This window comes from Dryobates pubescens, chromosome 4 (assembly GCF_014839835.1).
Source record: "Dryobates pubescens isolate bDryPub1 chromosome 4, bDryPub1.pri, whole genome shotgun sequence".
Classification (NCBI taxonomy): Eukaryota; Metazoa; Chordata; class Aves; order Piciformes; family Picidae; genus Dryobates; species Dryobates pubescens.
In genome coordinates, this window is record NC_071615.1 from 1,613,124 (window position 1) to 1,633,049 (window position 19,926).

Consider the following 19,926-nt stretch of genomic DNA (forward strand, 5'->3'; position numbering starts at 1 on the left):
CCAGTTGTACCAATACTCGAGATAACAACTTTGGCAGCAGCAGTAATCCTCAGCACACCTTTCAATACCTGCTTTACAAACGCTCTGCTTGCAAACCACAAAAAGGAAGTACTTCACTCGATTACTGCAGGTCTTAGAGCGCTGTTAACAGCCTATCTTGTGACTCAAGGGATCAAAAAGCCAGCTATCCCTACTGCAGCAAAGTGAGGAACCGTTTCTAATGCGTGATCAAACACTTAGACGGAAAGTTTAGGCTTGCTTTTATTTTTCCAGACCTCAGTGAATTAACTTCTCACAACAAACCACAAGGCAGTACAATGCACTTGCAAGCTCAGCAAAAATCTGAGTTTGCATTTTGAAGGGCACAGTTGCAAAGGAAGCAGAAAGCAAAGCTAGCTGGTTAAAGCTGCAGTTCCTCTCTAACAGCAGGGAAAAGGCCATCAGCTTGGGGAGATTGCTTTAAAAGGTTAAGCTGAGGGACAGAGGGAGTTGTTAGTCGACGTCACTTGAGATGAGTCTTCCTCGTTTTCTCTTGCTTGGTCCCTACAAGCCATTTTTAAAGTAACCTGTCATCTTTAAATAGATAGAAAAGGAAACACACAACAAGTGGGTGACTCACCTATGCTATCAAAGGGAACCTGAACGGCAATCTCCCATTTCCTTTTCCTATTCCAATAGTTTCATTGTACACATAACCCCTCCTGCACCTGGGGAGGAACAAGGCCCTGCGCCAGTACAGGTGAAGGGTTGGCCTGCAGGAAAGCAGCTCTGCAGAGAAGTATTCGAGAGGGCTGGTGGAGAACAAGTCCACCACGAACCAGCACTGTGCCCTCGTGGCCAGGAAGGCCAGTGGCCTCCTGGGGTGCATGAAGAAGAGTGTGAGCAGCAGGCCAAGGGAGTATTGTGTCCAGTCCTGGGCTCCCCTGTTCAAGGGATACAAGGAACTACTGGAGATGGTCCAGTGGAGACTACAAAGGTGCTGAGAGATGTGGAGGATCTTTGTGAGGATGAAAGGTTGTGAGACCTGGGGCTGTTGAGCCTGGAAAAGAGCAGCCCCAGAGGGGATCTGAGCAATGATCAACAACAGGTAAAGGGTGGGGGACAAGAGGATGGGGCCAGACACTTTCCAGCGGCGTCCAGCAACAGGTCAAGGGGCAACAGGCACAAGTGGAACCCAGGAGGTTCCACCTGAACAGGAGAAAATTCTTTGGTGTGAGGGTGCTGAGATTTTATCAACTTTCACAATGCATTTCCAGATGCAATGTGAAGAATTCCTTCTATTCTTGACTGGAGTTCTCAACATCTCTGTCTCACAAGAGGTTAAATTCAGTAAATCCAATCTGCATCAGGAAACCATCTTTAACTTGCTAAAACTAACACAGAAATGAGGCCAAGCCACAAAGTCCTTAATAAACTTAGTTCAAAGTAACAGCCACACAAATTCATCTAAGTAGAGGCATTCAGCATCCATTTAGATCTCTGGAATCTGCACTGATAAAATGCCCTTTATAACCAGCCTGAAGGTAAACATATACATAGTCCAGCTAAGTATGGACTGGAAACAGACACCAAGTGGGCCATAAAAATGTTTAAAATAGCACTAAACATAAGGAATTCAGCAGAAATTTGCATTAAAGTTTAATTAGCCATGTTACAAGCAACATATATAAGTTAGATCAGACATTTACAGTTAAGTAACATGCACAAAAAAAGAGGTTTGGCTTTTTTTGGTAAGCAGTTATTAATTCAGCCACTCTGTGATTTCAACACATCTTAAATCTACATAAAAATATCCTCCCAGTCAAGAAACACAGGGAAAGAAAACTCCAGGTTTTCACGCAGAGAGTCATACTGCAAGTACAAAGATTTTTCTGGCCATCACTAGAAAGTACACTTGAAAAGCTCAAGGAGGTTCCCTTACTCAGTTCACAGGACAGTCCTCAGCAGCTGTGCTGGCAGCTGAGGGACAAACACTGGCCCACAGGTAGGCTGTCAACAGGCCAGGTGTGCTACTAAGCAGCTCTGTACTGTCAGAGAATCCTAGAATGGCAGGGGTTGGAGGGGACCATCCATGACAGAACATCCTCAGAACAAAGGGATCTGAACAGTACCACCCAGGGTATTTGCACCCCACCATTACTTCAAAGGGATGCAAGTGAAATCTGAAGCCTTAAAGAGCCACCCAGCACCTCCCCTAGCCCAAGAACTGCTGAAGTGGTTTCTAGGAGAACTTCCAACTTAACATAAAACCGAGGCATGTGCTTTCCTCTAAGGTGTGAGCACACACAAATAGCTAGAGATCTGCTCTCCTTGCTGCCAGGGTGCAAGGAGACAGGCAGGCAAGCCCTGAGGACTCGTACTCCAGGATAAATCGAAGAACCCAGGGCCTGGGGAGTGAAGAATCAGACTGAGGACAAGTGCAGCCAGCTGCTGACTAAGGAAGAAGCTCCCCCAGACAGACAAACACTGGCACCTGCACTGAGCAAAAAGCACAGCCCCGGTTGTAACAGTCAGCCACTTTCTCTTTATGGCAAAGGAAAAATGATTCCCATCGCCTGACACTGTAAATTCACATCCCAGCTTTCTGGTGGTTCCATGCACAAATCCAAACCCACTGTGCTCTTGGTCTCATTCTCCACACACAGGAACCAGAAATCACTGTCAAAAATATGAAGCACAAGCCTTTGTGGAAATTCCAGGAATATAATAACCCATTAAGATTACAGCAATGTTTTTCTTACACTGGATCCCACACTGCTGGAGGAATTTTCAGACCTAATTAATTAATTCTTTCATGGCTTTTTTCCCCACCCCCATTCATAAATAATTCTCACAGAACAACTGGATGACCAGAGGCTATCACTACACTGCCTAGGGTGTAATATTCTACTGCAATACAAACACTGTTCCCAAAAAGCAAACAGGAAGAGGGGCAAGCACACACTGTGGCCACTTGGAGAGGAGCACTAAGAGAAGCGAAGAAGCTTGGCACTATACATAAAAGCCAACAAGCAGCACACTTATTAGCTCTCTCTGGCTATTGTACAGCAGAGAAAACAGCAATTCATGTGGATAAAACAGTCAAATGAAGACACTGAAATTACCATCAATGCCCTTCCTCACCCTTCAAAATTGTTTAGGAAATGAGCTACAAATACAGACTGGCAAACGGTTTGCAGAGCAGGGCTAACGCCAGAAGAAAGGTTTCATTTCCATTTTTCACAGCTTAAACCCTTGTCTGCTTCAGTGTCATTTCTGAGAAGAGGAAATGGTTCAAAATTCAAAGTTTTGGAAGCTTTCCACTCCCTTTTACAAATGAGAGAACAAGGTTAGCTTTCACAGGCAGCAGGTGGCCAAATTATTTCTTTATTTAAAGAGTTAACACTGAAAATTAATTCTCCTTGGCGTTTGTGCATATTCATGAAGCCCAAGGTTAGAGTCGACACTGATTCTCAGACTTGCAGAGAAAAAAAACTAACTCCAGCTGGTTTGGCCACTCAGTTGTAAAATAGATTTGCTGAAGTTTTCTTTGTAACACCTTTTCTTACTTCATGTCTACTTGAATTGCCAGGGCAGCGCTTGAGCTCACTGGAGAGCTTCTCTCCTTACTCAGAGCTAAAGAAAGGAGCAGAAATCTAACTTGTGTCTCGCAGTGAAGAACGAGCAGCACTACCTGGCCACCTTACTTTGGGATCCACCAAGCCAGAGCTGTCAGTGAACAGAACAGAACAGACCAGACCAGGTTGGAAGAGACCCTCAAGATCATCGTGTCCAACCTATCATCCAACACCACCTAATCAACTAAACCACGCAACCAAGCACCCCATCCAGTCTCCTCCTGAACACCTCCAATGATGGTGACTCCACCACCTCCCCAGGCAGCCCATTCCAATGGGCAATCACTCTCTCTGTGTAGAACTTCCTCCTAACCTCCAGCCTAAACCTCCCCTGGCGCAGCCTGAGACTGTGTCCTCTTGTTCTGGTGCTGGTTGCCTGGGAGAAGAGACCAACCTCTGCCTGTCTACAACCTCCCTTCAGGGAGTTGTAGAGAGCAATAAGGGTCTCCCCTGAGTCTCCTCTTCTCCAGGCTAAGCAACCTCAGCTCCCTCAGCTTCTCCTCATAGGGCTGTGTTCCAAGCCCCTCACCAACTTCGTTGCCCTTCTCTGGACACGCTCCAGCAAGTCAACCTCCTTCCTAAACTGAGGGGCCCAGAACTGGACACAGCACTTGAGGTGCGGCCTAACCAGTGCAGTGTACAGTACAGTGCTCTGGCATTCCCTGTTAGGTTTGCCTTTGCAGCCCATAAGGTGGCTGGAATCACTGACAGTGTGGGAAGCAGTGGGAAATACTCTCCCAAGTACCGAGTAAGGGGACAGCCTCCAAGAGAGCCTTGCAGATCACAGCAAACAATCCAAAGCTGACCTACACTGGAGATCTAATTTTAGGATTACAAGCTTTGACATCTCTTTAAAAATAACACATTCCTCCTCCTGTGGCTGGGCCAAGTGTCACTGATGGCACTACCTGCCTTTTACATGGAACTCAGTTTAGCTTCCCCTGGTAATACAGCAAGTGCTGGGTGTGTAATGAGTAACAGAATATTGCAGGATTACAGGGTAAGGTCAAGCCAGTACGCACTGAACCAGGAATTCTAAATGCAAATTAATCCAACAGAGCTGGGGAAATAGCTACCTAAACTTTCAGAAGGAATTTGTTCTCTAGGGATTACCTACTTGAATGAAAGCACTGTGTCTTTTATTCTCACAAACAGAGTAGGAAAACCAAAAATCACCCCAGTGTGTGCCCCGACAAAAAGATAACAACCTGAAATAAATTGAGGTTACCAGGTGGATTTGAGTAGCATTTTCTACTGAATTAAAGACAGCAGGAGACAGTTCTCCTCTTCCCTCTTTTCACTTTGGAAAGGAGGAAGATATCTGCTGTTCTTGCCAAAGGATGTGTTTTATAATCTATCACAAATTAGAAAGTCCAGCCTTGTCCCTTAGGCTGCTTACTGGGTGACAGGCACCTGCCAAGGGAAGTCATTACACCTCCTCTCCCAACAGCTCAGAGCCCTGCTAGATCAGCTTGAACACAGGAGGAACTGCAGACAATGCAGCCCAAAAGCTTCCAAGACCACAAAACGTTGGCTACACTCTTTAAGCCACAGCCATTTCTTACACAACTGCTTTTTCTTTTTATGTAAAGCTGACAGGAACTACTATATTCATATATTGGTGTGTTTGTGTGTCAGACTTGATATTTTGGGAAGGTTCCTGCTACTCACAATTACCCAATGACTTCATTAACTAAATTCAGTTTGCCTTTTATTATTATGAAGCAGACATCCCCATGTGCAGTTTCTCCTATTCACCTACACACCCCAGACACAAAACCACATCAATAAATTCAGTAGGCCAAAGGCAAATGCTCACCATGACAAACATTAAGAGGGAAGAAAAAACAGCTCAAGTCTCCATGTGTCTACCTTTAGTCTGTATCTGGGGCTAAACTACAGCAGTTGCTCCACCACCTCTCCCCAACAGAGAAGGGGAACTAGAGAAAGGTGAGCAGACCCACGTGTTGAAATGAAAACTAATTTAATGAAACAGCCAAACTAATCCCAATGCCAGCATAAAGTAACATGAAGTTATACTCAGCCCAGTGAAGGTACAGCAGTCACACAGAACAGGAAAGCAGCCCTTGGGAGCAGGACAAGGAAGGGGAGCCAGGCTCAGGAGGAGGCTGTGCAGGAAGCCCTCCTGTCCTCAGCAAACTTCCCCATTTAACTGAGCACGATGTGCATGCTATGGGATGCACCTGGAGCCAATTCAGAGCAGCTGCCCTGGCTGACTCCACACTACTCAGTCTGCAGCCCAGAGCTGGCCTGAGATTCTGTCCCAGTTAAACCGTGACACCACGTTACCACTGGTAGGAGTTGAAAGTAATTAATATTTTCACTCTAAGATATAAATTTCTAAAGAAAGGGATTGTTGAAGGAGCAGAGCAAGCTCTGCACAGACATATCTGTCCATACATCCAGAATACTACCATTTTCTTCACTTTAGATTGAGTACTGGCTGCTAGTATAAACTACAAGCCTGTAAAGAAAATGGAGATTGATTTAATATCCTACCTACAATCATCAACACCCATTCATGGCCTAAAACTTCATGTGATAGTTGAATGAAGGAATGGTACAACTGCTGACAACTAACTTAAGGCTTCTTTAACCCTTAGAAATTAAGCTACATGCAGTTGTATTCTTGTGACTAAAGTTGCTATGAAATCATAATGCAGGCACTGTATATCCTAAACCCCTCTCTGCAGCCCATTGCAGGAATGTTTTGGCCAAAACCCAGGGTTTTACACCAGGCTTTACTGTACAGCAGTCTCAGAGGAACTGAGGATGTGGCTTCATGTTACACCTCATTCTCAGCTGGCTGAGAGCTGCTGCTGAGGGCAGCATCCTGCTCCTACCTGCTCTGTGCCCTGCTTCTACCCAACTCTACCATCACAGGCCAGATCTGGAGATAGAATGGGTTCAGCGAGCTAGTCTGACAAACTGGGGGAGGTAAAGGGGAGATGGATAGCTGGGGTTTCTCACAGATCAGGTCACCAAACCAATTAATCCCAAGGTCACTCTCATTACCCTAAAGTGCAGCACCAGTGGGGGAAGTAACATTCATCTCAACAGCAATCTACAGTTACACTTCACAAGGCAAAATGTAAAGCTGCACCCTGAAAGCTCAGATTGGTAGTGAAGTTAAAGGTGATGGCTTGTTCTGGGCTTGCTTTTGGCAGCTAAGAGTGCAAGAACTGCAAGTGGGGGGTTCTGGGAAATTGCCTTTTATTCCCTAGTAACAGGAACAAGCTCATTTTGTTTCATGTAGATGACAGACATAAAAAAGGAGGAAATTTGGTCCTCTTTCAAAATTGGCTCCCACCTTAAAATCTTGGCCTTGCCCTTTTAACACACAGCTTTAGCCATCTGCCCTGCAACACTTGCTGCACAGCCTTCCCTCCTCCATACCTTTATCTTTTCACACTGCACACCATGCAGCCTCCAAAATCCTTTCCAAACAATCCTAGCTCTTTTCCCTTTTCCCAACAGAGCTGTTTAATGTACCCAGCACCACCACCTTGGCAGGAGAAACAATTCTATCCAAAGGAGAGGGCACCACAACCCTGCCATCAGCAGCCTGGATGTAGACTGGGTGAGGCTCCCCACGAAACAGCACTCAAAAATAGTGCCAGTCACTTTGGTCTGCTTCAGTGCTGCCCCAGTTCCTGATTTTGAGTTACATTCTTAAGTTCATCTTTGATGGAAGTGAATTGCTAAAAGACTCCTTAAAAAAAAAAACAACAGTATGTTTGACATAAAAAATTTTCCTCATTATTCTACTTGAAACTTTCCAGTGCCTTCATTCAGGCACTGATAAGAATCATCCCCATGGACACATTCCAATAGCTTATTATTATTTTGTTATTTTGGGGGGAGGGGAACTAGGGAGGAAGAGGGGGGGAAAAAAAAGTCTGTCTCCAAGCTGCCAGTAAATCCCACATCCTCTCATGCAGATGTACAGAAATGTTCAGCTGTCAGTGTAACAATTGCAAAAGCTCTCTGAACCTCTCCTTCAGCACTAATATTCTACCTACTCTCTTATCTATTCTGGTTATTTAGACGGAAAATTATTTGAGTGGGAGTTAGCTTGCTCTTCTCACAGAGGATGACAAAGGCTTGTTACTCAAAAGCATCTGTGCCTGTTCCATTGCTAAAGGTCATTTTCTTCTAGACAGCTCTTGCAGAGAACATGTTACACCCTCTCAGCTCTGATACTCTGCCACCAGCAACTCCACATGCGTCCTTGGGACTTCAAGTCCCCTGTAAGGACTCCACATGCAGAAGACAATCCTTACCATTTGTGAACCAAAACTCAAGCCTCTGATACTTCTGAAGCAGCTGATCATATAATCACAGAATGGCTTGGGGTTGGGTTGGAAAAGACCTTAAATAAGATCTAATTCTAACCTCCCTGCCACAGGTAGGGACACTGTCCACTAAACCCTGTCCAACCTGGCCTTGAACACCACCAGGGATGGGGTATCCACAACCTCCCTGGGAAACCTGTTCCAGAGTATAGAATAGAATAGGCCAGGTTGGAAAAGACCTTTGAGATCAGCAAGTCCAACCTATCATCCAGCACCATCTAATCAACTAAACCATGGCACCAAGCACTCTATCCAGTCTCTTCCTAAACACCTCCAGTGATGGTGACTCCACCACCTCCCTGGGCAGCATATTCCAATGGCAAATCTCTCTTTCTATGAACAACTTCTTCCTAACATCCAGCCTAAACTTCCCCTGGCACAGCTTGAGACTGTGTCCTCTTGTTCTGGTGCTGGTTGCCTGGGAGAAGAGACCAACCCCCACCTGGCTACAATCTCCCTTCAGGTAGTTGCAGAGAGCAAGAAGGTCTCCCCTGAGCCTCCTCTTCTCCAGGCTAAGCAACCCCAGCTCCCCCAGCCTCTCATCATCCTCTCTGTAAAGAATTTTCTAATATCCAGTCTACATCTACCCTTTTCCAGCTCAAAGATGTCACCCCTCATCCCATCACTACAAGCCCCTGTCAAAAGTCACTCTCCAGCTTTCTTGTAGGCCCCTTTCAGGTACTGGAACATATTAAAATTATGGCTTCGAAGATGGTTTGGGGAAAAAACCAACAAGGGGCAAGTAAATCCCCTGTGCAGTGCTACTACTAACTGCACCTCCCACAGCTGCCTGCTATGCCTGCACTGCTGATGGTTCTTTCAACCACTGTTCTAATGCAAGCCATTAAAACAAAAAAGCCCCACCACACCATAACATTCTCTCACTCTTTAGGTTTATAAACAGAACTAAAAAGTGACTTAAACTCACCCACTCCATTTTCTAATCTTTTTTTTTTTTTTCAAGACCATTCCATCTAGTCCAAATGCACAGAAGAAATTCTAGCCCATTAACATCCATCAGCTACCAGAAGGGTAATGAATTCCTCAATAGTGCTGCCCGGCGTGGGCACAGGCTCATGCTGAATCATTTAGTAACTACACTGGCAGCAAGGAGAGCTCAAACAAGCCGCCTGACGCCGGCAGCAACCATCTTCCTGAAGGAGCAAAAAATGAATGCATTAGGATCACCCTCAACTCCATTATCCCTCTAGATGGGGTTGGCAGTGTCTCTACACACCAGTATTTCCATGCCAGTCAGCCCCTGCCTGGTGTTGCTCCCTTCTGGGTATCAGCTCGATTATCAAGCCACTAGCACCCTTGCAATTTCCCTGCTTGTTAGTGTTCAGGTGGAATGTGTTAACTCTTCTATTGAGCTTTCCATTTGCAAAGAGAGAAGAGAAAACAAAACAAACACCACAGACCCTTCCCTCAACACCAGGCTCCTGCAACTGCTCCAGTGCCACAGGCTTGACTCTGACTTTTCTCTGTTATCTATTTACAAAGCTATGGAAGGACCAGCTGCTTCCTCCAGCAAGAGGGTTTCCCCAACAGTGCTAACTTATAAACATAGGAAAAGCTAAAAGCTACCAAAATCAGGCAGTCTTGAGAGAAAACACATGATGAGCTAACATGAAAGTCTAGCTATCAAAACCAGCCCACAACTGTGGCTGGGACTAGAAGCAGAGTTCAGGGGGGAAAGGAAGGAAACCTTACTATTGGGGTATCAAGTTTCTGTAACAGCAGAAAGGTATTTGTGGCCCCAAGTGGTTTAGGTTGGGTGTTAGAGGAAACTTCATCCCCAAAAGTTATCAAACAGCAGAATAGGCTGCAGAGGGAGGTGGTTGAATTCCCATCCCTGGACATCTTTAAAAGACACTGAGACGTGCAGCTGAGGGTTATGGTTTAGCACCAGACTTGGCAGAGTTAGAGAATGGCTGGACTTGACGATCTTAAAGGTCTTTTCCAACCAAAATGATTCCATGATCCTCTGGGGGAAAAACAAAACAAAACAAACACTTAAAAACCCTGAACACCCCAGATTCAATCATACAAAGAGTACATCAGAAACTCCTCTGCTTGTTTTGCCTTCTCCAGGCCTGGCCTTCTCTGCTTCAGCAGAGTTCTTAGGTTGACAGCAAGTATGTCCCACTGCTGTTGACACTTTCAGTTCATACCCTAATGAAACCCAAGAATAGAAAGGGCTCTCTTAAGGTATCCTTTTGATACCAAGCATGATGAATCCAACTCTCAATACCTTTGCTTCCTTAACATAGCTCAAGTCCCAGCATACAGAGATGTACACATGTGTCTGCATATCCTGAACTCCCACGGCGTAAGTCAATTAATACTATTAAATCTTTAATGCTTCACTTCAAAGGCTTTGGGGTTTTTTGTTTTTTAATGGCTCTCATCAGTTAGCACCAATGTTTTAAGTCTTTCTACTACATTTTAAATAAACTCCTCTTTTCTTTCCACTTTGATGTTTTCCTTCCTGACAGCCCTATACTCTGTGAAGCTGCTGGAACTTTGTTTTCTGCAAGATGATGACATTACAAGCTCAAAAAGTCATGTTAATCACTGAGTTGTGATCAGGGAGATGGGGTTTTGTTGGGTGTTTTTTTTTCCCCTCTCACCTGCCCTCTGGGCTGGGAGTTGGCAAGGAACCACTTTAATCAAAACAATGTAGAAACCCATGAGGAGAGAGGATGGAATTGGCAGGGAGCAGGCTCTGATTTGCATCTGTTTAGCATGTAAGCAGCAGGCGGGGCTTAAGTCCCTCCTCTGGTTTCCCATGAAAGAGGAAAATGCAAAAGCCAAAGTGTTTTATTAAAGCAGGAGTTCTGACAGAGGACTAGTCGAGCTGGATGGAAGCACAAGCCTCCTGGCATCTCAAGACACATCCTTTGCACAGGTCTGACAGCAGTCGATGTGCTTTCACTGCAAAGCCCTGTACCAACAGCACTGCCATTACAGATTTGGTCACCCTGCAGACATCCATCTGCACAGACACACTCCTGTGACGTACCAGTTCTGCCACTGAACAGAAGTTCCACTGGCAGCACCTTTTGCTAACACCAAGGCAACTCACACCAGGGTGGTTTTTCCCTTTCTTTCACTCTCTCAACCCCCTCCCAACTCACCACCTCTCAATTTCTCGACTTTGAATGAACAAGACCAAAAAAGACAGACTTTTGATGGCCTGTTTCAGGCCTTTCTAGAAAGCATACACTAAACCAAAGAAAATAAAAACCAAGCACATTTTCCTTCTCTCTCAAAGTTTGTTTTTCTTCTGATTAACAAAAAGAAATCCCATTTTAAAATAGAACTAAGCAAAAAAAAGTCACCATTTCTAGGGGCAGGAAAACATAGTAAGATTAACTACAGTTTAATATGCAATGTCCAAGCTGACAGAAAGAAAGTACTAAGAAATCTGGCTCTGTCCCAAGGCACTCAGACACAACTTTATTCCTGCACATATGTAAATCTCTCTGCATTCAGGATGCTGAAGCATGTTTCTTGCATTTACACTTGGCAAGCTTCAGCACTGAAAACCAACCTGCTGTGTTTGGGATCCACTGAGACAGTGACCAGCCAAGAGATCCCTCACATGCTTCCAGTGAAGGACCTGCTCACATCCTTTGGCCTAGACCATAAACTGCAGCACAGAAACCACCTCAGAGTATTATGAGAACAACCTACAAAACTATCCTGCTGTTGATCACCTCTTCAACATTTCAACAACAAATTAGACATTAGGGAGAAACTATTCTCCATGAGGGTGGTAAGGCACTGGAACAGGTCACCCAGAGAAGGCAACCTTGGAGCCCAGAAGCTCATAGCCAGGAAGTGGTCAAAGCCAGGCTGGAAGGAGCCTTAAGCAACCTGGTCTAGTGAAAGGTATCCCTGCCCATGGCAGGGGGTTGGAACTAGATGATCTTTCAGGTCTTCCAACCCAAACCAGTTTATGATTCTCTGATTTCAGTAGCCTGCAATTCAAGCAGAGCACTCCCCAGTATTGCACACCTTCAGCTGTATAACATGTTCTGACTTTTCAAGACAAAGTAAGTTCTCTTGAAGGCATCATATGTTCATATTATTGTGAAATCCAATATATGCAGACATTATCAGTTGGCAGATAGACACCAAAATGTCAGTTACATTATCCAGCATGCTTAAAGCAGCAGGCTAGGCAAAAGGAGCTTATTCACCGGGTAAAGAGAAGCCAGGCATTTCAGTCTGTCTCAGTCTTTCACAAAGGGCTCAGCAATTTGTAAACTTTAGATGCAACACTTAAGCAGTTTTGCAGCCTTCGAAGATCCATCTCAGTGCTTAAAAACCAGTTTAAAAGTGGTTTTTCTGTCTCATGAGCTTTTATACTTCAGCTCCACTAAAATGTAAGAATCCTGAAATCCAAGTAAAACTGTTCAATCATTCCTGCATTTCGCTTAAGTCATCCCAAGAGAACTGGCAAACAGATAAACACAAACATCCCTCAGAGAAGTCCCGCAGGAAGCATCTTTCAGAATGTTCAGAAAGCACTGGACTTGCTGAAAGAGTACAAAAAAAGATGGGCTGCAAATATGCAGTCCAGTAGAGTAAGAATCCTTCTGTTCTTCTGAGCAGCAAGTAAAAATTTCTGCTTAAGAACATACCTAGACATTTGTAGAGATACTCAACAAGTACAATGAGACTCGGATGTACCGATTTCCCTCTGCATCCCCATGTTGGAAGTACTCTCTGTCACCTATGCTCTTTATCTAAAAACATTCCAACTGAGGCATTATCTTTACTTTCTGAGAAGCACTCTCCTCTGCTGGGAGACAGTTTAACTAAATGAACCCTGCTCAACAACAGCAGCAAATAAATAGTAACAATTCTCATCAGTAACAAGCATTCCAAGCCCTTAAAATAAACCCAAAAAGCAAAAAAGGAACCCACTGCAAACACCATAGTATTGCAAGAGGCAACCATAAACCCATAATTAGCCAGTATGGGCTCAGAAGGCAAGTATTTCAGCAGATAACAGATATGAGTCTTATGGTTTAGAATGGTTATTGCAGAAAGAGGGGTTCATCCACTTATTAAATACCTGGGCAGGGACGTCTCAAGGATTCACCAGCTCCTCCCTGGCTCTGGATACTCTGGGTAATGCACGATGCAGCTCTCTCTCTCTAAACAGACATTAGCAGTCATATGCCAGCAATGCAACAAAATGGGAGGGGGTTTTTCACTGATTAATTAGCTAACTGAATAATTAAACTCATTAAAGTTCTGATTTTCACATGATAACTGAAGTGCTTTTCATTATATAAACCACCTGACAGAGGATACTGCTTGACCATCCATCAGAGAACAGCCAGGCATGTTAAAATAGTTCTGCTTAGAACCAAAGGATGAGGATTAATGGATGATCTTAAATTTGGGCTGATTTCACAGGGTCAGATCAAACATCTCTGCCTTACTGCTGCTGTCACAAGCCTCATTCCTGTCCAAACAGAGCTGAAATTCAGGAGAAAAGGAGCTGCAGCAGCAACTGGGTCAACGGATTTAGCTGAAGAAATCCTCACTATCCACAGAAAAGTAAATGAAAAATCCTGGGAATGACCAAACTATGATGCTACAAGAAAGCTGGGGAGGGACTTCTTAGGGTGTCAGGTAGTGACAGGACTAGGGGAAATCGAACAAAAATAGAAATGGGGAGATTCAGATTGGATGTTAGGAAGAAGTTCTTCCCCGTGAGGGTGGTGAGGCACTGGCACAGGTTGCCCAGGGAGGTGGTGGAAGCCTCATCCCTGGAGGTTTTTAAGGCCAGGCTGGATGTGGCTCTGAGCCTGACCTAGTGTGAGGTGCCATGCCCATGGCAGGGGAGTTGGAACTGGATGATCTTTGAGGTCCCTTCCAACCCTACCAATTCTATGATTCTACGCTGCACCGCACAACGAGCCACCGGAGCACAGATTTCCTACCTACAAGGAAACACGTTTGAGGGAGGAAGTTACCTTTTAGAAGACTTTGTTTTGTCTTTCCCTAAAGAACATTAAAATTGGGAATATCAGTTACTTTAGTGAGCTCTGTCCGTGACGTCCTACAAAGGGAGCTCTTCCTTGCGAGCTGCGCAACCCTTACGCCGGCGAGCGATTACTCGCGCAATTAGTCCCAATGAAGTCAGAACTGTTGGAGGAAGAAATGCCTTGCCAAGCAAGGGTTGCACAATCAGAATTTAAAACAAAAAAAAAATCCAATAAAAACATGGAGGAGGATAAATGGTGTCGGACAAAAACTACAATCAAGAAACAGCTGGTGAGAGATTGTGATTTAAGGCCAAGGAAGTGATTCAACCAGTGCGGAGCAGTTGTAATGAGATTACACGACTCTCTATTAAGATTCTTAAAATGTCTTTGTTCCAGCAAAGCTACAAAAAGACCATTGCCCTTGCAAAGGTTCAGAAACTGCCAAATTGATGTGAAGTCTAGAAATTAATATGGTTTCAAATGAAAAAAAGGGGGGGGGGGAAATAATGTAAAAGAACATCCCTGACATCACCAGCACCTTTGTCACTCGCGCTGACACTGTGAACCAGCATGAGCACAGTGGGCACTGCAGCATCCAGCAGCAGCAAAACTCAACCACAGAGAAGAGACCCAACAAGAAGGGCAGAGCTGGCTCTGCTCTGGTTTCTGCTGCTAAATAATGAAAACTACCAGTTTGATTTTAGAAGACATCACATTATGTAAGTGGCATCTTCGGGAAGGGCAGGAAAGTCTCTCTGTGGTTAAACTGCAGGGAGATTAAATCGATGCCTGGCTGCTGAATCTCTCTACGGAACAGATGTGGCACTTTAGCCACGACTCCATCATCTACCTTTAAGTAGTTACTGCTAGAACTACAGGCCCCAAATTGGCCATAACTGCTGTTACAATGGGAAACAAACGAGGCAAGGAAGTCTTCAGGTTTCTGTCTTGGGGGATGGACATAAAACATCTCCAGGTAAGGTGTCTGGCATGTTTTTAAACTAATAAGCAGCTTTGGACTTTCAAAGAACAAAATTATTGTTTAATTTGTAGAAGTATTGTTCACTGAGTGCTGCACTGTAAGCATAAAAGAGTGAATGATTCACAGCTTACCACTTTACTGCGAGGGATAAGAAGAGAAAATTGAGCACCCAACAAAACACCAGAGGTCTAAAGGTGATCAAATCATGCAGCAGGAAGCATGGGCATGACCCATGCAGAGAGAGGAGCCAGAGCTGCAATTCTAGTAAGCAACACCCAGACAGATGTAAGTGCAGAGTAGAAGGGAACTACGAGGACAGGAAAGGAGAAGGGGATGGAGAGAAATCTAGAAGACAATGGACAGGTAGGTACCAAGCATTCCACCCAGGTCACCCTTCACAAGTATTCTACTTCTCAACCCTTATACATTTAGTATTTATTATACAGTTACAGGACAAGACTCAGCAACTGCAGACAACATTAATAAAACAGGACTTGGAGGCAAGACAGGAGCAGCCAACAGTGTGGAAGAAAACTGCGGAGGTCTCATGCAAAAATTTCACCTAATGACTTCAGGCAGCCCAGGGAGCTCTAGCCCTAACCCTGGGAGAAGAATTGTTACTTGAAAACAGATTATGTGCATCAGGACAACCAAATAGAGTGTGTTGGGGAATCTTTACAACTTTACCCAGCCACCTCCATCATAAAATTCCGATAAGGGGAGTTCCAAGGTGGAGCTGCAGCCAGTTCTGGGCTGAGACTGGTTCTACCCAGACACTCTGCTTAGAGCCAGCTGCACTCACTGCCAGTGGGGACCTGTTTCTTCCCAAGCTCTCCTCAGCTCTGCACTCCTGGGAAGAGTCAGCTCTGTCGAGTCTGGGTGCAAGCATGGGCGGTGTGAGCAGAACAGGGCTGACCTTGAATGCAAGCTCTCAAGGCACTAGTTAGAGGAACTGTTGTTAACAGCCCCAGACGACAGGAAAAGGGGCATACACACTATTAACAACACAGCGCTGACTCCAAGATTTGAAGCTCAATTATTGTAACAGTACCAGAGAAATTGAGGTGAAAATTATCCTCTCTCTAAGCACAGTGATTCAAAGCACTATTTCCATATAAAAACCCAGAACAGTGAGCTGCAAACCCAATTCTGGCAAACATCTTCCGTCGCTGGTGACACTGCAAGTGGAAAACACAAACTATTTCATACCATTTTTTAATTAGTAGAATCATTCACAGAGACTCCACTAGTAGGTATTTGCAGACATCTAGCTTCTTGTGGTAACCCTGAGCATCGACACTACAGCTTGAAGGAACTTAATCTCAGCACTGAGGATACTCCCTCCTTAAAACTTGCCTACCTCTAAGCACCTACAAAACACGGAACTGTCTGATCCAGCTATTTTGCCTTTTATGTGGCATGCTGTCATAAAACCATCCAAATCCCAAACTTGCAGAACAAAGGCAAAACTGCTAGCTGCAAAATGAGAAATAAGCAACACCTGCTTCTCTGTAGCTTACCACCTCCTGGGGCACTCACTAAGAGAGTCCACTGTGAGAACCAGCCCATTCTAGATTCATTCTGAAGCTTATGGTCTCTAAATTCCCTTGCTCTGCCACACAAACGTTCCCATTTCCCCCCCTAGAACAGAAAAGCAAGCCTTTAACAGCCACCCAACCTGATTAATTCTGGGACTCTTTATGGTCTGCTATTCAGCACACACCAGTATGTGACCAAACTGCAGCATACCAATGCTAGTGGACCTACAATTAGACCTAGCAGGTTTTATTCTCGAGGACAGCACACATGTTGTTCTCCTCTACGGTGTCTCATGCCTTCTTAATGAGCAGCCAGGCTAGTGAAACACACAAAAAACCCCGCTGTTCTTTGAAGCACTCAGACAGCAGGACACTGGTACGTTTCGATACTTTCCCTGCACAGATCAGAGTAAGGCAAAGTGGAAAAAGAACATTACAGAGGTCCACACGAACCAGGCACCTTTCATTTTCTATTAGCAAAAAATCCCAAGGGATAATTTAGCACTGCAAATATGGCACTGGAAGGCTGGGAAGTGGCTCCCTGAGTATCAGCCATTAAATAAAGATTTTAGGGTAACTTATATTCTTCCACACCAGGCAAAAACCAAAAGCCATTTCCCCATCCTACATCTGAGACCTAAGAAAAGCAAGATTATGAATTTCATAATTGCTCTGGAATGTATTTCTCCTAAACTTGATTACCACTTAATGATTTCTCTCTCAAAAAAGAGGCACACCAAACAACAGGCCACAATAAAAAAGACATTCTAAAAAGGAAAGGAAAAAAAGCCCATTTCTGTTTCAAGAAAGACTATCAGCACTTTTATGAAGCAACAAATTAGGCCTTTGGCATTTCACTGCAGTGATCCAAGATTCTTAAAAGCTCCAAGTTTTCAAGCAATCAAATGGCTGACAGCTGGAACAAAATTAGCATGATTAACCAGTTATGTAAATAATGATGCGGTCAGGACAAGCTGAATTCATTCCTGTTTGTTGCATTACACAGCACCACTTGCACTGGACATCAGATATTTGTCAACTGCTCATTAAAAATGACTGTAGGAATAATGGGCATGAAGAACAACATCAACAGTACCAGCCAGGGCTTAGCTATCTCTTCCCCTAGCAGGACAGGACCCATCAGGTAACTCACAGAGAGGAGTTTTCTTACCCAAATATTATCCAGCACTAATTAGCTCCTACCTAGGGCACAGGTTAATTGGGTTTTTTGCTAAAAAGAGAGGTCCATCCTTTCAGCATATCATTATATTTCTTTTCTTAAAGGTAGATATTAACACTCATGTGTCAGGACATGGAGAAGCCGAGCTAGCAAGCCGGAGAACCATCACCACAGCAGGACGATGCTGCATAGTTACTTCATGGCATCAAGGAAGTTACAATCAGCACCCCTAAGACAAACTTCCTGAACTGTAGCTTGCAGTCAACTCAGCCTTATCAGCAGTCATCCTCAGGAATGCACACTCATGGCTAGTTTGCTCTTGATAATTTTTGATAGCATAGTTAAATATTGAATGTATGGAAGATTACCTTTGAAATTCACTCCAGCTGCTTTGCCCTTACTTCGGGTTTAAGAACCTTTTGATTCATTGCAATCATAGAATCAGAGAATTGTTTTGCTTAGAAAAGACCTCCAAGATCCAATGGTCAACCTAAAGACCACCATGGCCACTAGACCACGTCCTGAAGTATAATGTTCACATGTTCCTTGAACGCCTCCAGCAGTAGTGACTCCACCACCTCCCTGGGAAACCTAATTCCAGGGCCTGACCACTCTTCCAGGAAGAAACAAATTTCCTAATATCCAACCTAACCCTCCCCTAGCACAATTTCAGCCATTTGCTCTCCTTCTATCACCTGATACTAAGGAAAAGAGATTGACTACAACCTCCTTTTACGGAGCTGGAGAGAGCCTCCTCTTCTCAAGGCTAAACAATCCTCAGCTGCTCCTCGTACGCCTTGGTTCTCCAGACCCTTCACCAGCTTTGTTGCCCTTCTCTGGACACACTCCAATGAAACACTATACATGAGTTTGACAATAATGTACCTGAGCATCAGCCAAGACAAGCACACTTGCAAGTTACTTCCTAAACAGCCTGCATTTGGCTAAAGATATTATTGCAATATATTTTTTAATTAAGAAAAAAAAAACCCACATCTATTCCCACATCCCATAATTCACACCCTATCAATCCAATTCTCCCTGACCTTGTCTCACATGGAACACAGCAACACGCTGGAATTATGCAAGAGTCCCATATTACCATAAACCATGTATTTCAGTGGAGAGAATAATAAAACTTTAATCTTGTGGCCTGATTTGCATTCTGAACTCCTAAAATGAGCCTCTATGGGTCTGGAACACCGGCGACTCACCTTAACAACCTGAACTACCGTGTCAGGCCTCCTGTTGAAAATCTCTCTCTATAATTCAGGGTGTTTTCTCAGTAGATTAAGAAAATGAAGCATTTAATTCGTGTACATTTTAAATCTAACTTAGCTTTTCAGATCAATGATGATGCCATACTTAAGAAGAGGGAAACACTACATACCCCTTGGCCAAACACTGAGCCCAAACATTACCAATGTGCCTGATGGCTTTAAAAGAGGAAACTTCCATTGTGTGTAGCCTGTAATAAATCTTATTTCAATATACTCCATAGTAACAATAACGCTTAACATAATGCAGCACGCTAACTACTCGAGGCCCATCTGAAGCATCAACGATACTGCAGGTTAAAGATTGAGGAGAAAAAAAACAACAATAATAATAATACATACGTGAAGTAAACCCTTTAAAAAATAATTACAAGCGCTACTACAAATCTTCCAAACCCACTACAGCGCTGAAAAAAACCGGAATTAAATCCCACCCCGCCACAATGAAGCTTAGAAACGCAGAGAAGAGGCGAGGGACCCCGCGAAGCGAAGGCCCCCACCGGGAGCCCCCCGCCGGGGCACCCTCCGCCATCCCCCGCAGCAGCCCCAACCCAGGTGGCTCCTGGGGACGCGGCCCGGCGAGCCAGGCCCAAACTTTGGGCCGGAGCCTGGCGGTCAAAACCTTTCCTGCTGCTGCCGGCCTTGGGCAAGAGGCAGCCCGCACCCCGAGAGGCGAAGGGCCGGGGCGATGGTATCCGCCGTCCCCCTCCCCCCGCCCCGGCAGCGTTAGCCCGGCGGGTCCCGGAGGCGCGCTCCCCGCTCCCGCGACCCCGCCGCCGGGCTGCCATGATGGGCAGTAACTGTTGCTGCCCACCCAACGGAGACAACAAAGGCCACCCCGGCCCCCCGCCGGGGCTGCCCCGCCGCTCCCCTCTGGCTCCCCGGCGCCCCCCGCCCCGCCTGCCCCGGCCCCGCGGCCCATCAGCCGCCGCCCTCACCCCACGG

At 45.0% G+C, this 19,926-nt stretch overlaps 1 protein-coding gene across 2 annotated transcripts in view; it reads right to left on the reverse strand.

Annotated features, from left to right (window-relative positions):
• Positions 1-19,926, reverse strand: part of EPN2 (epsin 2) — a 48,076-nt gene that overhangs the window by 27,813 nt on the left and 337 nt on the right. The gene's annotated exons all lie outside the window — the stretch shown is intronic.